This window comes from Heterodontus francisci, chromosome 44 (genome assembly GCF_036365525.1).
Source record: "Heterodontus francisci isolate sHetFra1 chromosome 44, sHetFra1.hap1, whole genome shotgun sequence".
Taxonomy (NCBI): Eukaryota; Metazoa; Chordata; class Chondrichthyes; order Heterodontiformes; family Heterodontidae; genus Heterodontus; species Heterodontus francisci.
In genome coordinates, this window is record NC_090414.1 from 10,698,213 (window position 1) to 10,718,093 (window position 19,881).

The following is a 19,881-nucleotide window of genomic DNA, read 5'->3' on the forward strand; positions in this document are numbered from 1 at the left end:
CTATCTCCATCTGCTGGAGTCTCTGTCGCAGTGCAGTTTCTGTCCTCCGCTCAAGATCTCCATTTGTTGGTGTCACTGTCTTACTGCAGTTACTGCCCCCTCTCACCATCTCCAACTGCTGGTTTCTGTGTCTCACTGCAGTTACTGCCCCCTATCACCATCTCCATCTGCTGGTGTCTGTCTCACTGCAGTTACTGCCCCCGCTCATCATCTCCATCTGCTGGTGTTATTGTCTCACTGCAGTTATGGCCCCCCTCACCATCTCCATCTGCGGATGTCCCTGTCTCACTGCAGTTACTGTCCCCTCTAACCATCTCCATCTGCTCGTGTCCCTGTCTCACTGCATTTACAGTCACCTCTCACTATCTTCATCTGCTGGTGTCCCTGCCTCAATATAGTTACTGTCCCCTATCACAATCTCCATCTGCTGGTTTCCCCGCCTCACTGCAGTTACTGCACCCTCTCACCATCTCCATTTGCTGGTGTCTCAGTCTCACTGCAGTCACTGTCCCCGCTCACCATTCCATCTGCTCGTGTCCCTGTCTCACTGCAGTTACAGTCCCCTCTAACCATCTCCATCTGCTCGTGTCCCTGCCTCAATGCAGTTACTGTCCCCTCTCACAATCTCCATCTGCTGATGTCCCTGTCTCACTGCAGTTACTGCACCCTCTCAACATCTCCATCTGCTGGTGTCCCTGCCTCAATGCAGTTACTGTCCCCTCTCACCATCTCCATCTGCTGGAGTCCCTGCCTCAATGTAGTCACTGTCCCCTCTCACAGTCTCCATCTGCTGGTGCCCCGTCTCACTGCAGTTACTGCACCCTCTCACAATCTCCATCTGCTGGTGTCTCAGTCTCACTGCAGTCACTGTCCCCGCCCACCATCTCCATCTGCTGGTGTCCCTGTCTCACTGCAGTTACTGTTCCCTCTAAACATCTCCATCTGCTCGTGTCCCTGTCTCACTGCATTTACAATCACCTCTACCATCTCCATCTGCTGGTGTCCTTGCCTCAATGAAGTTACTGTCCCCTCTCACACTCTCCATCTGCTGGTGTCCCTGCCTCAATGCAGTTACTGTCCCCTCTCACAATCTCCATCTGCTGGTGTCTCTGTCTCACTGCAGTTGCTGCCCCCTCTCACCACCTCCATCTGCTGGTGTCCCTGACTCACTGCAGTTACTGTCCCCTCTCACAATCTCCATCTGCTGGTGTCTCTGTCTCACTGCAGTTGCTGCCCCTCTCACCACCTCCATCTGCTGGTGTCCCTGACTCACTGCAGTTACTGCCCTCTCTCACTATCTCCATCTGCTGGAGTCTCTGTCGCAGTGCAGTTACTGTCCTCCTCTCAAGATCTCCATTTGCTGGTGTCACTGTCTCACTGGAGTTGCTGCCCGCCTCACCATCTTCATCTGCTGGAGTCTCTGTCTCACTGCAGTTACTGCCCCCTCTCACCATCTCCAACTGCTGGTTTCTGTGTCTCACTGCAGTTACTGCCCCCTCTCACCATCTCCATCTGCTGGTGTCTCTGTCTCAGTGCAGTCACTGATCCCGCTCACCATCTCCATCTGCTGGTGTCGCTGTCACACTGCAGTTACTGTCCCCTCTAACCATCTCCATCTGCTGGTGTCTCAGTCTCAGTGCAGTCACTGTTCCCGCTCACCATCTCCATCTGCTGGTATCGCTGTCTCACTGCAGTTACTGTCCCCTCTAACCATCTCCATCTGCTCGTGTCCCTGTCTCACTGCATTTACAGTCACCACTCACCATCTTCATCTGCTGGTGTCCCTGCCTAAATGTAGTTACTGTTCCTTCTCACAATCTCCATCTGCTGGTGTCCCCGTCTCACTGCAGTTACTGCACCCTCTCACCATCTCCATCTGCTGGTGTCTCTGTCTCACTGCAGGTACTGCCCCGTCTCATCATCTCCATCTGCTGGTGTCTCAGTCTCACTGCAGTCACTGTCCCCTCTCACCATCTCCTTCTACTGGTATCCCTGTCTCACTGCAGTTACTGTCCCCTCTCACAATCTCCATCTGCTGGTGTCTCTGTCTAACTGCAGTTGCTGCCCCCTCTCACCACCTCCATCTGCTGGAGTCTCTGTCGCAGTGCAGTTTCTGTCCTCCGCTCAAGATCTCCATTTGCTGGTGTCACTGTCTTACTGCAGTTACTGCCCGACTCACCATCTTCATCTGCTGGAGTCTCTGTCTCACTGCAGTTACTGCCCCCTCTCACCATCTCCAACTGCTGTTTTCTGTGTCTCACTGCAGTTACTGCCCCCCTCTCACCATCTCCATCTGCTGGTGTCTCTGTCTCACTGCAGGTACTGCCCCCTCTCATCATCTCCATCTGCAAGATGTCCCTGTCTCATTGCAGTTACTGCACCATCTCACCATCTTCATCTGCTGGAGTCTCTGTCTCACTGCAGTTACTGCCACCCTCACCATCTCCATCTGCTGGATTCCTTGACTCACTGCAGTTACTGTCCCCCACACCATCTCCATCTGCGGATGTCCCTGTCTCATTGCAGTTACTGCACCATCTCACCATCTTCATCTGCTGGAGTCTCTGTCTCACTGCAGTTACTGCCCCCTCTCACCATCTCCATCTGCTGGTGTCCCTGCCTCAATGCAGTTACTGTCCCCCTCACCATCTCCATCTGCGGATGTCCCTGTCTCATTGCAGTTACTGCACCATCTCACCATCTTCATCTGCTGGAGTCTCTGTCTCACTGCAGTTACTGCCCCCTCTCACCATCGCCATCTGCTGCTATCCCTGTCTCACTGCAGTTACTGCACCCTCTCACCATCTCCATCCGCTGGTCTCTCTGCCTCACTGCAGTCACTTTCCCCGCTCACCATCTCCATCTGCTGGAGTCCCTGTCTCACTGCAGCCACTTTCCTCCTCTCGCCTTATCCATCTGCTGGTGTCTCTTTCTCACTGCAGTTACTGCACCTTTCACCATTTACATCTGCTGGTGTCCCTGTCTCACGGCAGTTACTGCGCCCTCTCACCACCTCCATCAGCTGGTGTTCCTGTCTCACTGAAGTTACTGCCCCCCTCACCATCTCCATCTGCTGGAGTCCTTGACTCACTGCAGTTACTGCCCGCTCTCACTATCTCCATCTGCTGGAGTCTCTGTCTCAGTGCAGTTACTGTCCTCCTCTCAAGATCTCCATTTGCTGGTGTCCCTGTCTTACTGCAGTTACTGCCCGCCTCACCATCTTCATCTGCTGGCGTCTCTGTCTCACTGCAGTTACCGCGCCCTCTCACCACCTCCATCAGCTGGTGTTCCTGTCTCACTGCAGTTACTGCCCCCCTCACCATCTCCATCTGCTGGAGTCCTTGACTCACTGCAGTTACTGCCCACTCTCACTATCTCCATCTGCTGGAGTCCCTGCCTCAATGCAGTTACTGTCCTCTCTCACAATCTCCATCTGCTGGAGTCCCTGCCTCAATGTAGTCACTGTCCCATCTCACAATCTCCATCTGCTGGTGTCCCCGTGTCAATGCAGATACTGCACCCTCTCACAATCTCCATCTGCTGGTGTCTCAGTCTCACTGCAGTCACTGTCCCCGCCCACCATCTCCATCTGCTGGTGTCCCTGCCTCAATGCAGTTACTGTCCCCTCTCACACTCTCCATTTGCTGGTGTCCCTGTCTCACTGCAGTTACTGCACAATCTCACCATCTCCATCTGCTGGTGTCCCTGCCTCAACGCAGTTACTGTCCCCTCTCACAATCTTCATCTGCTGGAGTCTCTGTCTCACTGCAGTTACTGCCCCCCTCACCATCGCCATCTGCTGGGGTCCTTGACTCACTGCAGTTACTGCCCACTCTCACTATCTCCATCTGCTGGAGTCTCTGTCTCAGTGCAGTTACTGTCCCCTCTCACAATCTCCATCTGCTGGTGTCCCTGTCTCACTGCAGTTACTGCACCCTCTCAACATCTCCATCTGCTGGTGTCCCTGCCTCAATGCAGTTACTGTCCCCTCTCACCATCTCCATCTGCTGGAGTCCCTGCCTCAATGTAGTCACTGTCCCCTCTCACAATCTCCATCTGCTGGTGTCCCCGTCTCACTGCAGTTACTGCACCCTTTCACAATCTCCATCTGCTGGTGTCTCAGTCTCACTGCAGTCACTGTCCCCTCTCACCATCTCCATCTGCTGGTGTCCCTGTCTCACTGCAGTTACAGTCACCTCTAACCATCTCCATCTGCTGGTGTCCCTCCCTCAATGCAATTACTGTCCCCTCTCACACTCTCCATCTGCTGGTGTCCCTGTCTCACTGCAGTTACTGCACCCTCTCACTATCTCCATCTGCTGGTGTCCCTGCCTCAATGCAGTTACTGCCCCCTCTCACAATCTCCATCTGCTGGTGTCTCTGTCTCACTGCAGTTGCTGCCCCCTCTCACCACCTCCATCTGCTGGTGTCCCTGACTCACTGCAGTTACTGCCCTCTCTCACTATCTCCATCTGCTGGAGTTTCTGTCGCAGTGCAGTTACTGTCCTCCTCTCAAGATCTCCATTTTCTGGTGTCACTGTCTTACTGCAGTTACTGCCCGCCTCAGCATCTTCATCTGCTGGAGTCTCTGTCTCACTGCAGTTACTGCCCCCTCTCACCATCTCCAACTGCTGGTTTCTGTGTCTCACTGCAGTTACTGCCCCCTCTCACCATCTCCATCTGCTGGTGTCTCTGTCTCACTGCAGTTACTGCCCCCTCTCATCATCTCCATCTGCTGGTGTCCCTGTCTCAATGCAGTTACTGCCCCCCTCACCATCTCCATCTGCGGATGTCCCTGTCTCATTGCAGTTACTGCACCATCTCACCATCTTCATCTGCTGGAGTCTCTGTCTCACTGCAGTTACTGCCCCCTCTCACCACCTCCATCTGCTGGTGTCCCTGACTCACTGCAGTTACTGCCCTCTCTCACTATCTCCATCTGCTGGAGTTTCTGTCGCAGTGCAGTTACTGTCCTCCTCTCAAGATCTCCATTTTCTGGTGTCACTGTCTTACTGCAGTTACTGCCCGCCTCAGCATCTTCATCTGCTGGAGTCTCTGTCTCACTGCAGTTACTGCCCCCTCTCACCATCTCCAACTGCTGGTTTCTGTGTCTCACTGCAGTTACTGCCCCTTCTCACCATCTCCATCTGCTGGTGTCTCTGTCTCACTGCAGTTACTGCCCCCTCTCATCATCTCCATCTGCTGGTGTCCCTGTCTCAATGCAGTTACTGCCCCCCTCACCATCTCCATCTGCGGATGTCCCTGTCTCATTGCAGTTACTGCACCATCTCACCATCTTCATCTGCTGGAGTCTCTGTCTCACTGCAGTTACTGCCCCCTCTCACCATCTCCATCTGCTGGTATCCCTGTCTCACTGCAGTTACTGCACCCTTTCACCATCTCCATCTGCTGGTCTCTCTGCCTCACTGCAGTCACTTTCCCGGCTCAGCATCTCCATCTGTTGGAGTCCCTGTCTCACTGCAGCCACTGTTCTCCTCTCGCCTTCTCCATCTGCTGGTGTCTCTTTCTCACTGCAGTTACTGCACCTTTCACCATTTCCATCTGCTGGTGTCCCTGTCTCACGGCAGTTACTGCCCCCTCACCATCTCCATCTGCTGGAGTCCTTGACTCACTGCAGTTACTGCCCACTCTCAATATCTCCATCTGCTGGAGTCCCTGCCTCAATGCAGTTACTGTCCCCTCTCACAATCTCCATCTGCTGGAGTCCCTGCCTCAATGTAGTCACTGTCCCGTCTCACAATCTCCATCTGCTGGTGTCCCCGTGTCAATGCAGATACTGCACCCTCTCACAATCTCCATCTGCTGGTGTCTCAGTCTCACTGCAGTTACTGCCCCCTCTCATCATCTCCATCTGCTGGTGTCCCTGACTCACTGCAGTTATTGTCCCCTCTCACAATCTCCATCTGCTGGTGTCTCTGTCTCACTGCAGTTGCAGCCCCCTCTCACCACCTCCATCTGCTGGTGTCCCTGACTCACTGCAGTTACTGCCCTCTCTCACTATCTCCATCTGCTGGAGTCTCTGTCGCAGTGCAGTTACTGCCCCCCTCACCATCTCCATCTGCGGATGTCCCTGTCTCATTGCAGTTACTGCACCCTCTCACCATCTCCATCTGCTGGTGTCCCTGCCTCAACGCTGTTACTGTCCCCTCTCACAATCTTCATCTGCTGGAGTCTCTGTCTCACTGCAGTTACTGCCCCCCTCACCATCGCCATCTGCTGGGGTCCTTGACTCACTACAGTTACTGCCCACTCTCACTAACTCCATCTGCTGGAGTCTCTGTCTCAGTGCAGTTACTGTCCCCTCTCACAATCTCCATCTGCTGGTGTCCCTGTCTCACTGCAGTTACTGCACCCTCTCAACATCTCCATCTGCTGGTGTCCCTGCCTCAATGCAGTTACTGTCCCCTCTCACCATCTCCATCTGCTGGAGTCCCTGCCTCAATGTAGTCACTGTCCCCTCTCACAATCTCCATCTGCTGGTGTCCCCGTCTCACTGCAGTTACAGCACCCTCTCACAATCTCCATCTGCTGGTGTCTCAGTCTCACTGCAGTCACTGTCCCCGCCCACCATCTCCATCTGCTGGTGTCCCTGTCTCACTGCAGTTACTGTCCCCTCTAAACATCTCCATCTGCTCGTGTCCCTGTCTCACTGCATTTACAGTCACCCCTCACCATCTCCATCTGCTGGAGTCCTTGACTCACTGCAGTTACTGCCCACTCTCCCTACCTCCATCTGCTGGAGTCTCTGTCTCAGTACAGTTACTGTCCTCCTCTCAAGATGTCCATTTGCTGGTGTCCCTGTCTTACTGCAGTTACTGCCCGCCTCACCATCTTCATCTGCTGGAGTCTCTGTCTCACTGCAGTTACTGCTCCCTCTCAACATCTCCAACTGCTGGTTTCTGTGTCTCACTGCAGTTACTGCCCCCTCTCACCATCTCCATCTGCTCGTGTCCCTGCCTCAATGAAGTTACTGTCCCCTCTCACAATCTCCATCTGCTGGTGTCCCTGTCTCACTGCAGTTACTGCTCCCTCTCAACATCTCCATCTGCTGGTATCCCTGCCTCAATGCAGTTACTGTCCCCTCTCATCATCTCCATCTGCTGGAGTCCCTGCCTCAATGTAGTCACTGTCCCCTCTCACAATCTCCATCTGCTCGTGTCCCCGTCTCAATGCAGTTACTGCACCCTCTCACAATCTCCATCTGCTGGTGTCTCAGTCTCACTGCAGTCACTGTCCCCGCCCACTATCTCCATCTGCTGGTGTCCCTGTCTCACTGCAGTTACTGTCCCCTCTAAACCACTCCATCTGCTCGTGTCCCTGTCTCACTGCATTTACAGTCACCTCTAACCATCTCCATCTGCTGGTGTCCCTGCCTCAATGCAGTTACTGTCCCCTCTCACACTCTCCATCTGCTGGTGTCCCTGTCTCACTGCAGTTACTGCACCCTCTCAACATCTCCATCTGCTGGTGTCCCTGCCTCAATGCAGTTACTGTCCCCTCTCACAATCTCCATCTGCTGGTGTCCCTGTCTCACTGCAGTTACTGCACCCTCTCAACATCTCCATCTGCTGGTATCCCTGCCTCAATGCAGTTACTGTCCCCTCTCATCATCTCCATCTGCTGGAGTCCCTGCCTCAATGTAGTCACTGTCCCCTCTCACAATCTCCATCTGCTCGTGTCCCCGTCTCAATGCAGTTACTGCACCCTCTCACAATCTCCATCTGCTGGTGTCTCAGTCTCACTGCAGTCACTGTCCCCGCCCACCATCTCCATCTGCTGGAGTCCCTGTCTCACTGCAGTTACTGTCCCCTCTAAACCACTCCATCTGCTCGTGTCCCTGTCTCACTGCATTTACAGTCACCTCTAACCATCTCCATCTGCTGGTGTCCCTGCCTCAATGCAGTTACTGTCCCCTCTCACACTCTCCATCTGCTGGTGTCCCTGTCTCACTGCAGTTACTGCACCCTCTCAACATCTCCATCTGCTGGTGTCCCTGCCTCAATGCAGTTACTGTCCCCTCTCACAATCTCCATCTGCTGGTGTCTCTGTCTCACTGCAGTTGCTGCCCCCTCTCACCACCTCCATCTGCTCGTGTCCCTGTCTCACTGCATTTACAGTCACCTCTAACCATCTCCATCTGCTGGTGTCCCTGCCTCAATGCAGTTACTGTCCCCTCTCACACTCTCCATCTGCTGGTGTCCCTGTCTCACTGCAGTTACTGCACCCTCTCACAATCTCCAACTGCTGTTTACTGTGTCTCACTGCATTTACTGCCCCCTCTCACCATCTCCATCTGCTGGTGTCCCTGCCTCAATGCAGTTACTGTCCCCTCTCACAATCTCCATCTGCTGGTGTCTCTGTCTCACTGCAGTTGCTGCCCCCTCTCACCACCTCCATCTGCTGGTATCCCTGACTCACTGCAGTTACTGCCCTCTCTCACTATCTCCATCTGCTGGAGTCTCTGTCGCAGTGCAGTTACTGTCCTCCTCTCAAGATCTCCATTTGCTGGTGTCACTGTCTTACTGCAGTTACTGCCCGCCTCACCATCTTCATCTGCTGGAGTCTCTGTCTCACTGCAGTTACTGCCCCCTCTCACCATCTCCAACTGCTGTTTACTGTGTCTCACTGCATTTACTGCCCCCTCTCACCATCTCCATCTGCTGGTTTCTCTGTCTCACTGCAGTTACAGCCCCCTCTCATCATCACCATCTGCTGGTGTCCCTGTCTCACTGCAGTTACTGCCCCCCTCACCATCTCCATCTGCGGATGTCCCTGTCTCATTGCAGTTACTGCACCATCTCACCATCTTCATCTGCTGGAGTCTCTGTCTCACTGCAGTTACTGCCCCCTCTCACCATCTCCATCTGCTGGTCTCTCTGCCTCACTGCAGTCACTTTCCCCGCTCACCATCTCCATCTGCTGGAGTCCCTGTCTCACTGCAGCCACTGTCCTCCAATCGCCTTCTCCATCTGCTGGTTTCTGTGTCTCACTGCAGTTACTGCCCCCTCTCACCATCGCCATCTGCTGGTGTCACTGTCTCACTGCAGTTACTGCCCCCGCTCACCAACTCCATCTGCTGGTGTCCCTGCCTCAATGCAGTTACTGTCCCCCGCTCACCATCGCCACCTGCTGGTGTCCTGGCCCCTATGCATTTATCGCGCCGTCTCACAATCTCCATCTGCTGGTGTCCCTGCCTCAATGCAGTTACAGTCCCCCACTCACCATCTCCTTTTGCTGGTGTCCCTGTCTCAGTGCAGTCACGGCTCACTCTCACCATCTCCATCTGCTGGAGACCCTGTCTCAGTGCCGTCACGACTCCCCTCGCACCATCCCCATCTGCTGGTGTCCCTGTCTCACTGCAGTTACTGCCGCCCCTCACCATTTCCATCTGCTGGTGTCCCTGTCTGACTGCAGTTGCATTAATCGGCCGTGTGCACTACTGTGTCAGGCTGTGAAGAAGCCGACCATGTTCAGTACACAATGGGTCAAAGGGAATGATTCACTCCTGTCTGCTACTGGGACGTCAAGGCAGCGTTTGACTGAATGTGGCATTGAGGAGCCTGAGGAAAATTAAAGTTGTTGGGAACCAGGGGGAAAACTCTCCACAGGTTGGAATCGTACCGAGCACAAAGGAAGATGGTTGTGGTTGTTGGAAGTCAATCATCTCAGTCCCAAGCCTTCACTACAGGAGTTTATCAGGGTCGTGTCCTCAGCCCAACCATCTTCAGCTGATATCCCAGCAGAAAGTGCTGGAAATACTGAGCAGGTCAGGCAGCATCTGTGGAGAGAGAAACAGAGTTAGTGATTCAGTTCGATGGATTCCAGATTTCCAGCATCCACAGTATTGTGCCTCGATAATGAAGCAATCCAGAGCCACATGGACCAATACCCGGACAACATTCAGGCTTCGGCCGACCAGTGGCAAGTAACATTCACGTCACACAAGTGCCAGGCAATGACCATCTGCATCAAGAGAGAATCCAACCACCACCCCTTGGCATTCAAAGCATTATCCCATAGCTCAGGGACAGAGCGTGAAAGAAGAACATTTCGATATTCAAAAGGCATTTGATGAGATCAATCTTAGATTTTAAAATGACAATTAATTCTGCATCAATGTGCGCGTGCAGATGACACATTCCAAACTACTACCACCGTTTGCCTGGAGTGTCGAATTAACCCGGGTCACTCACTGTGCCCGGCTCAACCTCAAGACTCAAATGCCTCAGTCACTGAGACACTCCTTTGTATCTCTACACTGTCCAAAACAGACACAGTGAGAGACAGAAAGAGAGAAACAGAGAGAAACAGACTGAAGGGTGACAGAGAGAAAGAAGGATATTTACCATCAGACATAGGAAGATGAGGAGGCAATATAACCCCTCGACCCTGTTCCAACATTCAATGAGATCACGGCTGATCTGTGATCTAACGAACACCACAGATCCCACCTTTGCCCCTTATCACTTAATACATTAGGTTAACAAAAATCTATCAATCTCAGATTTAAAAATTAACAAGTGTCTCAGCATCAATTGCTGTTTGTGGAAGAGCTTTCCAAACTGATACCACACCTGGTGTGTTGAAGTGTTTCTTCATTTCACTCCTAAATGGTTTTAGACTATGTTTATATTTTTAGACTATGTCCACAAATTCTGGACTCCGCAGCCAGTGGGAATAGTTTCTTTCTGTCTAACCGATCAGTTTCCCTTATTTTTCTGAAAATTATCATCAAATCACCACTTAATCTTCTAAATTCCAGTGATACAGAGTAAAGCTCCATCTACACTCTCCCATTAAACACTCCCAAGCCAAGAACAGTGTGGGGCTGGACACAGAGTAAATTTCCCTCTGCACAGTCCCATCACACACGCCCAGGGCAGGGGAAGCTTGGGGTTAGATACAGAGTAAAGACAGGGCCTATTGTATATAAACAGAGAAATGGTCTTGTGCAGTGCAAACTGAGACCGGGTGAAACGCAGCAGAAGTAGAGACACACACACAGATACAGACACTGATACACACACAAACCGACACACAGAGACTGCACAATCTACACATCAGTAAAAATCAACCAACAGACCCTTCATAAATTATTCCCATGTTCTGCCTTAATATAAACCTCCAGTCTGAAACAGCCGTTGTCCACTCTCTCAGCCAATGTCGTATCCACTCAGCCACTGCCCCTTTCATCCATGGAACAACAATATTGCTAACTAGTCAATTAGAAGGCACCATTAAGTGCTCCCCATTAGGACACTGGTCCCAGACCGCTCTGCTTGCACTCTCCCATCAAAATTCCCCAGACAGGTATAGCATGGATTAGATACAGAGTAATGCTCCTTCTACACTGTCCCATCCAACACTCCCAGGGCAGGAATTTAATGGGGCGGATACAGAGTGAATCTCACTCTACAGTGTCCGAAACAGACAGACAGAGAGAGGGAGAGACAGAAAGAGCTAAACAGAGAGACACAGACAGACAGGGTGGCTGAGAGAGAAAGAAGGATATTTAACATCGGACATAGGAAGAGGAGGAGGCAATTTAATCCCTCAACCCTGTTCCAGCATTCAATGAAATCATGGCTGATCTGTGACTTAATATACGCCATATACCCTGCCTTTACCCCTTATCTCTTTAAACCTTCGGATAACAAGTCTCTATCAATCCCAGATTTAAAAATTAACCAATAAGCCAGCATGAAATTTCCACAACCAATATCATGAGGGTGTGATGGCTCCCACAGTGGAATAGCTTGCTGGATGTTTAAAATGGAGGCTATTCATCCTGGATCATCAAAAGTATCCGCCTGCGCCCCAACTCCATTTCTCCCTCTCCCGATGTTTTTTTCCTCCATACCTATCTCTTATTTGCTTATGTACACAGCAGTGAAGGATTAAATCAAATTAATATATCTTACATTCTCCTTTTCAATCCACTCCAACAATCTCTCTCTCTCTCCAACCTTGTCCCTCTCTACAGCACTCTCTATGTCTGCATATCTAACCCTCTCTCCCACTGTCTCGATCCTAGTGTCAGAGATAGCAGGAGGAAGATATAGAGAGAGAATGTTGAAGGAACGGTACTCTGTTCCGGAACTGTGCTGAAGCTGCTCTGGGGGTGTTTTATGGGCCACATTAATCGGCCGTGTACAGTCCTGTATCAGGCTGTGAAGAAGCAGAGCATGTCCAGTACACAACGGGTCAAAGGGAACGATTCACCTCTGTCTAATACTGGGAAGAGAGACTGACCTTAACATCAAGGCAGCGTTTGACCGACTGTGGCATCGAGGAGCCCGAGTAAAACTGAAGTCAGTGGGAATCTGCTGGTTGGTGTCAGACCGAGCACAAAGGAAGATGGTTGTGGTTGTTGGAGGTCAATCATCTCAGTCCCAGGACATCACTGCAGGAGTTGCTCAGGGTAGTGTCGGAGGCCCATCCATCTTCAGCTGCTTCCTCAATGACCTGCCCTCCATCGTAAGGTCAGAAGTGGGAATGTTCACTGATGATTGCACAGTGTTCAGTTCCATTTGCACCTCCTCAGATAATGAAATCCCAGGAGAAAATGCTGGAAATACTGAGCAGGTCAGGCAGCATCTGTGGAGAGAGAAACAGAGTTAGAGATTCAGCTCGATAGTTTCCAGATTTCCAGCATCCACAGTCATTTGCCTCAGATAACGAAGCAATCCACAGCCACATGCACCAAGACCCAGACAACATTCAGGCTTGGGACGACCAGTGGCAAGTAACATTCATGTCCCACAAGTGCCAGGCAATGACCATCTGCATCAAGAGAGAATCCAACCACCTCCCCTTGGCATTCAAAGCATTATCCCATCGATGAATCCCCCTGCATTAACATCCTGGGGAAACATTGACATCAAACTTAACTGAATGAAACACATCAATAGTTTTTTCACCCAGTGGCTGGTGGGTGTCTGGAACTCACTGCCTGAAAGGGTGGTAGAGGCAGAAACCCTCATCACATTTAAAACAATCTCTTGGATATTCACTTCTCCATATTTAAAGTGGGTAAGGAATAACTCTCCTCGTCTGCACCGCCCCATCGAACACTCTCAGAGAAGGTACAGCATGGCTTAGATACAGAGTAAAGCTCCGTTTAAACATTCCCTGGAGTGTCGGATTAACCCGGGTCACTCACTGTGCCCGGCTCAGCCTCAAGACTCACCTGCCGCAGTCACTGAGACGCTCCTGTATCACTTGCCTTAATGTAAGTGGATGCCGGGTTTGGGAGTGGGACAGGCACACGGGATTTGGACGACTGCTCATGTGGAGGATAAGCATCAGTAATCCCTCAGAGAATCAGAACAAGCCAGCGAGACTCAGAAAAGGAAACTTCTGTTGAATTTGTGAGTCTTGCAATGTGGAAGGTTTTAGTGTTTGGTGAGAATGTTGAGCCAGTGACATTTTGCCCCAGTGGGATGCATAGACACTATATGACTTCATTACAACAGTGAGGTATCGTGTGTACTGTAAATATGGACTGAAATAACAATGTAACTGATAAATTTTCAGCTGAATACTATGACTACAGTTTTACCTGCTATCCTGTTATATATGTGCTGCTATACCTCCTATATGTGCGAATGTACATACAACACGATGGGATGAAGTCAAAGTGGCCACTGCTAATATTTTTAGACTATGCCCCAAGTTCCTGACTCTGCAGCCAGTGGAAATATTTACTCTCAGTCCACCCTATCAGTTTCCCTTATTATTTTGTAAACCTTCATCAAATCACCCCATAACCTTCTAAATTCCAGGGATACACAGTAAAGCTCCAGCTACACTGTCCCATTAAACAATTCCAAGCCGAGCACAATGTTGGGTTTGACACAGAGTAAATTTCCCTCTACACTGTCCCATCACACACTCCGAGGGCAGGAACATCATGGGGTGGATACAGTGTGAATCTCACTCTACACTGTCCGAAACAGACAGAGAGAGAGAGAGACAGAAAGAGAGAAACAGAGATACATGGACTGCCAGGGCGACTGACAGAGAAAGAAGGATATTTAACATCGGATATTGGAAGAGGAGGATGCAATTTAACCCCATAAATCCTGTTCCGGCATTCAATGAGATCATGGCTGATCTGTGCTCTAACTTACACCATATATCCTTCCTTTGCCCCTTTTCTCTTAATACCTTTGGTTAACAAGAATCTATCAATCACAGGTTTAAAAAATAACCAATAAGCCAGCATGAAATTTCCACAACCAATATCATGAGGGTGTGATGGCTCCCACAGTGGAATATTTGAAAAGGGGGCTGTTCCTTCTGGATCATCAAAAGTGTCCGCCTGGGTCCCAACTTCATCTGCATTTCAACCTCACGCGAAGTTATTTTTCTCTCCATATCAATCTCTGAGATGTTTGTATACACAGCAGTGAAGGATTAGATCAAATTAATATATCTTACATTATCCTTTTCATCCACCTCAACAATCTCACTCTCTCTCTGCAAGTTTGTCCCTCTCTACAGCCCTCTCTCTGACTTCATATCTAACCCTCTCTCCCTCTGTCTCTCTCCTTGTGTCAGTGATAGCAGAGAGAGACAGAGATAGAAGGAGAGATAGGGAGTGACAGAGAGGGAAAGACAGATGGAGGGACAGAGAGAGAGACAGAGAGAGATAGAGTCAGAGACAGAGATAGAGGGAGAGACAGAAGGAAAGACAGATGGAGGGACAGAGAGAGACAGAGAGAGAGGCAGAGACAGAGAGAGAAGGAGAGAGAGGGAGAGACAGAGAGGGAAAGACAGATGGAGAGACAGAGAGAGAGAGGCAGAGATGGAAGGAGAGGGAGTGAATGACAGGGAGGGAAAGACAGATGTAGAGACAGAGAGGGAGAGACAGAGATAGAAGGAGAGAGAGGGAGAGACAGAGAGGGAAGGACAGATGGAGGGACAGAGACAGAGAGAGGCAGAGATGGAAGGAGAGAGAGGGAGTGACAGGGAGGGAAAGACAGATGGAGAGACAGAGAGAGAGAGAAACAGAGAGAGAAGGAGAGAGTGGGAGAGAAAGAGAGGGAAAGAAAGATGGAGGGACAGAGAGAGAAAGCGAGAGAGACAGAGAGAGAAGGAGAGAGGGAGTGACGGGGGGGGAGACTGATGGAGAGACAGAGAGAGAAGGAGAGAGAGAAGGAGTGACAGAGAGGGAAGGACAGATGGAGAGTCAGAGAGAAAGACAGAGATAGAAGCACAGAGAGGGAGTGTCAGGGAGGGAAAGAAAGATGGAGGGACCAAGCGAGAGGCAGAGATGGAAGGAGAGAGAGGGAGTGACAGAGAGGGAGAGACAGAGAGGGAAAGAAAGATGTAGAGACAGAGAGAGAGAGAGAGGCAGAGATGGAAGGAGAGAGATGGAATGACAGGGTGGGAAAGACAGATGGAGAGACAGAGAGAGAGAGACAGAGATAGAAGGGGCGAGAGGGAGAGACAGAGAGGGAAAGGCAGATGGAGGGATAGAGTGAGAGACAGAGAGAGAAGGAGAGAGATGGAGTGACAGGAAGGGAAGGACGGATGGACGGATAGAGAGCGAGAAATGCAGAGATGGAAGGAGAGAGAGGCAGTGACAGGGAGCGAAAGAGAGATGGAGAGACAGTGAGAGAGAGAAAAAAACAGAGAGAGAAGGGAGTGGGAGTGACAGAGAGGGAAAGTCAGAAGGAGGGACAGAGACATAAAGGCGAGTGAGACAGAGAGAGAAGGAGAGAGGAAGAGACGGGGGGGGGAGACTGATGGAGGGACAGAGAGAAAGACAGAGATAGAAGGAGAGAGAGAGAGCGTCAGGGAGGGAAAGACAGATGGAGGGACAAAGTGAGAGACAGAGATCGATGGAGAGAGAGGGAGTGACAGAGAGGTAAAAGACAGATGGAGGGGCAGAGAGAGAGACAGAGAGAGAGAAGGAGAGAGGGAGTGACAGATGGAGAGATGGAGAGAAAGACAGAGATAGAAGGAGAGAGAGGGAGTGTCTGGGCGAGAAAGACAAATGGAGGGACAGAGAGAGAGAGACAGAGAGAGAAGGAGAGAGATGGAGTGACAGGGAGGGAAGGACAGATGGAGGGATAGAGAGAGAGAGAGAGAGAGAGAGAGAGAGAGATTGAAGGAGAGTTTGGGAGTGACAGAGAGGGAAACACAGATGGAGGTGCAGAAAGAGAGACAGAGATAAAAGGAGAGAGAGGGAGTGACAGGAAGGGAAGGACAGATGGAGGGGCAGTAACAGAGAGAGACAGAGAGAGAAATAGAGAGAGGGAGTGACAGGGAGGGAAAGACAGATGGAGAGACAGAGAGAAAGAGACAGAGAGAGAAGGAGTGACAGGGAGCGAAACAGAGATGGAGAGACAGAGAGAGAGAGAGAAAAACAGACAGAGAAGGGAGTGGGAGTGACAGAGAGGGAAAGACAGAAGGAAGGACAGAGACAGAGAGCGAGAGAGACAGAGAGAGAAGGAGACAGGAAGAGACGGGGGGAAGACAGATGGAGAGACAGAGAGAGAAAGAGGGAGAGAGATGGAGTGACGGGAGGGAAGGACAGATGGAGAGACAGAGAGAAAGACAGAGATAGAAGGAGAGAGAGGGAGCGTCAGGGAGGGAAAGACAGATGGAGGGACAAAGTGAGAGACAGAGATCGAAGGAGAGAGAGGGAGTGACAGAGGTAAAAGACAGATGAAGGGACAGAGAGACAGAGACAGAGAGAGCGAAACAGAGAGAGAGAGAGGCAGAGATCGAAGGAGAGGGAGGAAGTGACAGAGAGAGAGAGAGACAGATGGAGGGACAGAGAGAGAGAGACGGAGATTGAAGGAGTGAGAGATGGAGTGGCAGGGAGGGAAGGACAGATGGAGGAACAGAGAGAGAGAGAGAGACAGAGAGAGAGAGAGGTAGAGATCGAAGGAGAGGGAGGAAGTGACAGAGAGAGAGAGTGAGACAGATGGAGGGACAGAGAGAGAGGGAGAGACAGAGAGAGAAGGAGAGAGAGGGAGTGACAGGGAGGGAGAGACAGATGGAGGGACAAAGTGAGAGACAGAGATAGAAGGAGAGAGAGGGAGTGACAGAGAGGTAAAAGACAGATGGAGGGACAGAGAGAGAGACAGAGAGAGAGAGAAGGAGAGACGGAGTGACAGAGAGGAAAAGAAAGATGGAGGTACAAGAAGGGAGACAGAGATAGAAGCAGAGAGAGCGAGTGACAGAGAGGGAAACACAGATGGAGGACAGAGAGAGAGACAGAGACAGAGAGAGAAGCAGAGAGAGGGAATGACAGATGGAGAGACGGAGAGTAAGACAGAGATAGAAGGAGAGAGAGAGTGTCAGGGCGAGAAAGACAAATGGAAGGGCAGAGCGAGAGAGACAGAGAGAGAAGGAGAGAGATGGAGTAACTGGCAGGGAAGGACAGATGGAGGGATAGAGAGAGAGAGAGAGAGGGAGAGAGAGATTGAAGGAGAGTTTGGGAGTGACAGAGAGGGAAAGACAGATGGAGGTGCAGAGAGAGAGACAGAGATAGAAGGAGAGAGAGGGAGTGACAGGGAGGGAAGGACAGATGGAGGGATAGAGAGAAAGACAGAGATAGAAGGAGAGATAGGGAGTGACAGGGAGGGAAGGACAGATGGAGGGATAGAGAGAGAGAGGGAGATTGAAGGAGAGTGTGGGAGTGACAGAGAGAGAGAGAGACAGAGAGAGAGAGAGAGACAGACAGAGACAGAGAGAGAGAGAGACAGAGAGACAGATAGAGAAGGAGAGAGGGAGAGTGACAGGGAGGGAAAGACAGATGGAGGGACAGAGAGAGAGATGGAGATAGATGGAGAGAGAGATGGAGTGGCAGGGAGGGAAGGACAGATGGAGGAACAGAGAGAGAGTGACAGAGAGAGAGAGAGACAGAGAGAGAGGCAGAGATCGAAGGAGAGGGAGGAAGTGACAGAGGCAGAGAGAGACAGATGGAGGGACAGAGAGAGAGGGAGAGACAGAGATAGAAGGAGAGAGAGGGAGTGACAGGGAGGGAAAGACAGATGGAGGGACAGAGAGAGAGACAGAGATAGAAGGAGAGAGAGGGTGTGACGGGTGGGGGGGCGGGAAGACAGATGTATAGAGTGAGAGACAGAGAGGGAAAGACAGAGAGAGAGAGAGAGGCAGAGATAGAAGGAGAGAGAGGTAGCGTCAGGGAGAGCAAGACAGATGGAGGGACAGAGAGAGAAGGAGAGAGATGGAGTGACAGGGGGTGGGGAAGACAGATGTAGAGAGAGTGGGAGACAGAGAGAACGATAGAGAGGGAGCGACTGAGAGGGAAAGACAGATGGAGAAACAGTGAGAGAGAGAGATGCAGAGATAGAAGGAGAGAGAGGGTGTGACAAGGAGGGAAAGTCAGATAGAGGGAAAGGGAGAGAGAGAGAGACAGACAGAGAAAGAGAGAGGGGTTGTGACAGGGAGGGAAAGACAGATAGAGGGACAGAGGGAGACAGAGAGAGAGGCAGATAGAGAGATAGAAGGAGAGAAATTGAGTTTCAGGAAGGGAAGGACAGATGGAGGGATAGAGAGAGAGAGACAGTGACAGAGGGAGAGAGAGATGGAAGGAAAGAGAGGGAGTGACAGAGATGGAAAGACAGATGGAGGGACAGAGTGAGAGACAGAGAGAGAAGGAGAGAGATGGAGTGACAGGAAGGGAAGGACGGATGGAGAGATAGAGAGCGAGAAATGCAGAGATGGAAGGAGAGAGAGGGAGTGACAGGGAGTAAAAGAGAGATGTAGAGACAGAGAGAGAGAGAGAGAGAAACAGAGAGAGAAGGGATTGGGAGTGACAGAGAGGGAAAGACAGAAGGATGGACAGAGACATAAAGGCGAGAGAGACAGAGAGAGAAGGAGAGAGGAAGAGACGGGGGGGGAGACTGATGGAGAGACAGAGAGAAAGACAGAGATAGAAGGAGATAGAGGAAGTGACAGAGAGGTAAAGGACAGATGGAGGGACAGAGAGAGTGAGACAGAGAGAGAAGAAGAGAGATGGAGTGACAGGGAGGGAAGGACAGATGGATGGATAGAGAGAGAAAGAGAGAGATTGAAGGAGAGTTTGGGAGTGACAGAGAGGGAAAGACAGATGGAGGTGCAGAAAGAGAGACAGAGATAGAAGGAGAGAGAGGGAGTGACAGGAAGGGAAGGACAGATGGAGGGGCAGTAACAGAGATAGACAGAGAGAGAAGGAGCGAAAGCGAGTGGCAGGGAGGGAAAGACAGATGGAGAGACAGAGAGAAAGAGACAGAGAGAGAAGGAGTGACAGGGAGCGAAAGAGAGATGGAGAGACAGAGAGAGAGAGAGAAAAACAGAGAGAGAAGGGAGTGGGAGTGAAAGAGAGGGAAAGACAGAAGGAGGGACAGAGACAGAGAGCGAGAGAGACAGAGAGAGAAGGAGACAGGAAGAGACAGGGGGAAGACAGATGGAGAGACAGAGAGAGAAAGAGGGAGAGAGATGGAGTGACGGGAGGGAAGGACAGATGGAGAGACAGAGAGAAAGACAGAGATAGAAGGAGAGAGAGGGAGCGTCAGGGAGGGAAAGACAGATGGAGGGACAAAGTGAGAGACAGAGATCGAAGGAGAGAGAGGGAGTGACAGAGGTAAAAGACAGATGAAGGGACAGAGAGACAGAGACAGAGAGAGCGAAACAGAGAGAGAGAGAGGCAGAGATCGAAGGAGAGGGAGGAAGTGACAGAGAGAGAGAGAGACAGATGTAGGGACAGAGAGAGAGAGATGGAGATTGAAGGAGAGAGAGATGGAGTGGCAGGGAGGGAAGGACAGATGGAGGAACAGAGAGAGAGAGAGACAGAGAGAGAGAGAGGCAGAGATCGAAGGAGAGGGAGGAAGTGACAGAGAG